This window comes from Octodon degus, unplaced genomic scaffold, assembly GCF_000260255.1.
Source record: "Octodon degus isolate 3935 unplaced genomic scaffold, OctDeg1.0 scaffold00013, whole genome shotgun sequence".
NCBI lineage: Eukaryota > Metazoa > Chordata > Mammalia > Rodentia > Octodontidae > Octodon > Octodon degus.
This window is the reverse complement of record NW_004524589.1, coordinates 22,144,974-22,150,767: the sequence shown is the minus strand read 5'-3', so window position 1 is coordinate 22,150,767 and position 5,794 is coordinate 22,144,974.

The following is a 5,794-nucleotide window of genomic DNA, read 5'->3' as shown; positions in this document are numbered from 1 at the left end:
ATATAATACATATTTAATATATAAGCATACTATAAATAAATATTAGCAGTATGTGTCAAGCATATATCCATGTATCTACACACACGCATGCACACACAGTAGTTTCCCCTTATCCCTTTGGGGTGTGTGTTCCAAGTCCCCCAGCGAACGTTTGAAACTGTGAATAGAGAGTAGTGCTTAGCTACAAGTGCAGGTTGTGTTCTCCTGGAAGCTGATCTGATTACCAGGTTGGCTACCAAGTGACTACACAGGCGAGTGCTCTAGGGCGTGGCTATTTTGGACAAAGACCCTGAGGTGGGTGGGTGGAGTGAGAGAACCTGACTTCATCACACTCCTCAGATGATTTAAAGTATACAGGTTGTTTATTTCTTAAGTTTTCCACGTGATAGCTTTGGGTCACTGATGGTCGTGGCTAACTAAAATCACGATAACAAAACCTCAGGTAAGGAGCTGTCTTAGTTACTCTTCTCTCATTGCTGGAACAAATACCCGACACTCAAAATGAAGGAAGGAAAGGTTTATTTAGCTCACAGTTACTGGAGGTTTCCTTCCATACTCATCTGGGTCCAAGGCAGAGCAGCACAGAGCAGAAAGCAACCTTTCATGGCAGTGGCAAAGAGCAAGAGCGCAAGGGAGGGGTAGCAGCAGCTCAAGCAGCTAGCTTCTCTTCCCACCTTATGTTGTAATGCAAATTACCTGCCCCAGGGTAGGGGAAGTACTCACACCTATGAGTACTTCCCAGTATTTACCCACCTATGGGTAATCCCAGCAGTACTAAAACCCATAATCCCAGCCTTGGATCACACATAATCCCAGTGGATCATGAGTTAACACAAACTCTAGAAGTCCTCACCCCATGACTGCATGAGGCTTTGGGGGGACAACTAGACTCAAACCATAACAGGAGCGATTACTGTATAGACATACACACATTTTCATTCAGTCAGCCTATAAGTATTTACTCAAGTGCCTGTTATATGCCAGCCCTTGGTTCAACAAAGCAGAAGCACAGATGAAGGGGCCCTTCTTGCAGTGTTGATCATGTTGAGATGCACCCGCATGGGTGCAGGGGACAAGGCTGTGACAGAGTGTAAGGAGGAGTCTGGTCTCAATAGGACTTCACTTGGGAGGAGTGTCAACAGGGGCAGTACTTGCACACACACCTGCATGAAGTGAAGGAGAGAGGCGCCTACCAAGTGGAGGGGAGTGCGGACCACTCTGTGAGGACCCTGGCCTGGCGCACAGAAACAGGCAGGTGCAGGCTGACCGGGCTGGTGGCTTGCATGAATCTGTCATCTTCTTTAAGAGAAAATACAATGAGGACAAAAGTAAACATTTAAAATAAGAAAATCCCTCAAAATTTTAAAACACAAATTATGCAAGCATTAAAGTCCAGTAAGGTCATTTTTGTGCATTAACATTCTGACAATATCTTTAGAAGAGTCTTGCCCGAGAGTTTTCGCTGCATCCTGTGATTGCCACTTCATGCATCTCTGAGGTGTAACACACTGTTAGGCAAATGATGTAGTCTTTCCTTTATCATGGTTGAACAAACTATTGACAGCTAACACATTTCTTTCAGCTCCACCTTTTTTTTTTTTTTTTAAATCATGTCATGTAAATTTCTAACAATTTTAGGGCTGGGGATATAGCTCAACAGCATAAGTGCCTGCCTAGCAAGTGCAAGGTCCCAAGTTCAGTCCTCGATGCTGCAAGAAAACCAAACCAAAACAAAAGAACAAACTAAGAATTTCAAAATTGGGAAACTCTTTCTGGAGACTTTCTCTCTTTCCTTTGCTTATGATCTGAAAGATTTGGGAGTATTTTCAACTGACTAGCTTGTCCTTCTGTTCATTTCAAGCTTTAGTCTCTTTTCCTACTATCAGACAGCTCTAAAGCTGGATGCCACCTGTATGTCTCCTTTGACAAAGTGCTCCGTGTGCTCTCACATGGTGACATTATGGGACAGAGCAGCACGAGGAGGACAGGCATCTCCCGTAAGCCATTCATGAATCAAGACACAGCAAGAAGAACAATCTTCACTTGATTTTAGCCAAAAGGCAGAGAAGCAAGTAACACAATCTTATGAGCATGTCAACACATTACTTTCTAAGAAAGGCATGTGAATCTCAAGCTTCATTTACTCTGTAACACAAAACGCCCCCTGCTCCAGCCAGTGTACTTCAGTTTCTCAATTGCTCAGGTAATAGTTCTTGTTTCAGTTGCAGCTGCTTCTGTCTCCTTGAAACAGCTGTTCACTGTGATGCATAGTTGGTCACCATGATGCATATTGTAAGAACCAATGCCTCATTGCCAAGCTATTCTGCCTCTGTACTTCCTGCGAGCTTATCCCATGTAAGCCCTAGGCCACCAGAGCTCAGGGCTTGATATTTTGGGAATAATCCCAATCAGTGCCCATTGATGTAACATCAATCTGTGTCCAAGTCCTGGGTGTCACTCTGGTGTGTCTGCTTGCCATTTCAACTCCTTGGTAATTCACCTGGATGGAATCAGGAGACATCCTGCCATATGACGCAAGATGGTGGTGGGGAAGGGACCTAAGAGCAAACTATTTGTTTGGGAGACTAACTCCAAATGCTCCCCAACTGGTCACGGTGGACAGAGTCCGTATTTTGCCAGTCGTACTTTACCAGCAGGGGCAAGGATGGTCATTTTATTGGCAAGGTAGTGCCCACTCATGAAGGTGAGCCGAGGTTAAGTCACTTCACCAGCAAACTGGTAGTCATTTTATATGGAAATGTTTTAAGCATAATAAATTGCATTTATAAAATGTGTGGATTTGTGAAGCATTTATTCCTGGTCATGGCCTGCTTTAGGGAACTGCTTCCTCATCTACAGTAGGGATTCTGACTTGGAAATTTAGAGAAGTGATTCAGACCTAAGGTCCAAGCCTACCGCAGCCTGTGATCCCTCGTAAACCCATGTGACACTCTTGACAAGAGCTGACTGTTTTGCTCTATAGTCATGGTTATTTGCATGATCTGTTTGTATAATGCGAAGCAAACTAGCAGGCAGGTGAAGAGTGCAGGTTGTGGCATCGAAGTGCCACTTTTACTGTGATCGATTCACATCCCACGTTCTGTGTGAGTCCCTGCAATTTGTGTCTGTTTTGCTGTCTGTAAAATGAAGGTCATGGGGCCAGGGAGATGGCTCAGTGGAATAAGCACTTCCCTGGAAAGCACAAGGGCCTGAGTTCAATCCCTGGTTCCACCAAAAAATAAATAAATAAATAAATAAATAAATAAATAAATAAAATGAAGGTCATGGTAATGTACAGAACACAGTGTGTTTGTGATCATTAGCCGCCTTAACTTTGGGTGTAGGGCAGTGCTTGGCACAAAAGATCAATCACTTCATATGTGCTGCTTTAGTTTTAAAAATTATTATTTTTAATTGATGAATAACCATTGTATGTGTTTAGTACACTGTGATATTTTGATGTATGTTTGAATGTAGAATGATTAAATCAAACTAATATAAACATCCGTCACCTCCTAGATACTTTTGTGTTGAAAACAGTTGAAGTCTACTCTTTTAGGAATTTTTCAATATTATTATTATGTATTTAGTACAGGGTCTACAGGGTCTTACTACACAGATCAGACTTGTAGTGATTTTCCTGTTTTCAGCCTCCCAAACACTGGGATTACAGGCATGTGCCACTTCGCCTAGTCTCAGTCACTCTCTAGGTGCACCCTGGAGGTGGGGCCAGAGCAGCATGCTTGAAATTGAACCCCTGTCCCTGTGTCTGCCTAAGTAGGTGCTTTAATCCTCTGAGCTATCAGGCCAGCCCTATGCAGAGTATTATTGATTGTAGTCACCATTCTGTGCAATAGATTGCCAAAGCCTACTCTTCGGATCTAACTGAATCCTTACTTTGTTTGATCAGAATTTCCTTCCTGCTTACCCTGTCCCACCTCTGGGAACCATCAGCCTATGGCTTTTAAGGTCTCTCCATCTTACGGCTCCTCACCTTCTTCCCTTTGGGATAACCATTCTTCACTGAGAACAGAAGCATTTGGGATTCATGATGCCAATTCTGGAACACGTAGACATCAGGAGGCTGGGACTTGTCACCAGACACACGGTTCATGGTCTAACTCAAGCAATTACCAGAGCAGAAACTCCCCTCTTCCCATGTAAATCTATAGAAAATATGACTGCTCAGGTGGAACCTTAGCTGGCAGCCCAGCAACCCACCTGCTGCTATTGTTGTTTCTCCCTACTGGTGTTCTAAGAAACTTTGAAAACCTGACTGCATCATAAAAATGTTTGGAAAACTCTGAACTCCAGCAGGTTCTTTTTCCTAAATTTCAAAAGAGAAGGGAGGCATTTGTCTAAATGTAGCCATGGCATTGTGTCATGTTAATGAGCCTGTGTTACAGAGGACAATTTATCAAACTGTAAATCTGCAGAGTTGTATTTTCTGTGACTTCAACCTTACCTGCCAACCAAACCTCTAACCAAAACTTCAAGTTCAAATTCATAGTTTTAGGGCAGATAGTGACAGGAAGAACAGTGAGGGTGGCTGTTTTCATTTTAAATTCAAATAACATTTGTTGAACACCTAGACACTGGGTCATGAACTCTCATTAACCTATAAAGTATTAATATTTTTAGTTGAGTAAGCTAGGGCACAGAAAGGCTAAAAGCCTTATTCACAACAGAACTACGGTGAGTTATAAGGTTTTCTTTTCCAAAGTTGTAGAGTTTATATTCACCTTTTAGAGCAGTGTGAAAATGATCACCATGAAGTTGTATTATATTTATGCTAACTTTCTGTTGCTATAATAAAATATCTGAGATCATTAATTTATAAAGTGGAAAGGTCATTTTGACTTTTGGTTTGAGAGGCCCTACTTCATGGTCAGGTGGGTCCATAGCTTTTAGGCCTGTGGTGAGGGCACTGGATTGAAGTGATGGGGAGCACATAGCAGAACACACTGCTTCTCTCATGGCTAGGAAGTGAAGAGAGCAATGAGGGGACCAAGGTCACAGGACACTGTCCCCAGTGACTTAAAGGCTTCCCTCAAGGCCCCACCTCTTTGGTTTCCATTACTTTCAATAGTTCCAACCTGGTGATCACGCCTTTGTGCATTGGCTGGGTCAGGGCTTATGACATTTGAAGTGGAGCAGTATACAAAAAACAAAAAAAAAAAACACTAAAACAAACAAACAAACAAACACCACTGTGCTTAGAAAAATATGGCCACTTTGTACAATTAGAGTTCATCTTTTCACGTGAACCATATGTTCTCAAACCTAATTTTTGCAGATGACAAAACTGACTCTCCAGAGATTAGTCAAAGACCACAGAGCTAGGGCTAGCCAAATAGCTCAGTGGATTAAAGCACTTGCAAGCAGGTGCAGGGGTTGGGAGTTCAATCCCCAGGCCTGCTGTGCTGACCCATCCCCTGGGGTGCGCTGAGACAGCGATTGAGACTGGGTGTGGTGGCGCGTACCTATAATCCCAGCTCTTGGGAGGCTGTAAACAGGTGGATCACTAGTCCAATCTAGTAGTGAGACCTGAACAACCTGTAGACCGTTCCCTAAAATATAGGGGAGGAAACAAAAAAAAAAAAAAAGGACCAAGAGCCAGTAAGAGGCACAGACGGTTTGTCAGCTCTCCTGGCTGCAGCTCATAGCCATCCCAGCCCAATATTACCTCATGGGAAGGGGCATCATCCCCTGTATCCTTTCCAGGTCAGATTCCTGACACCTAGTCAGGAACGCCTTTATGTGCATTAACTTGTCCCTGTCAACTGTGGCTGAT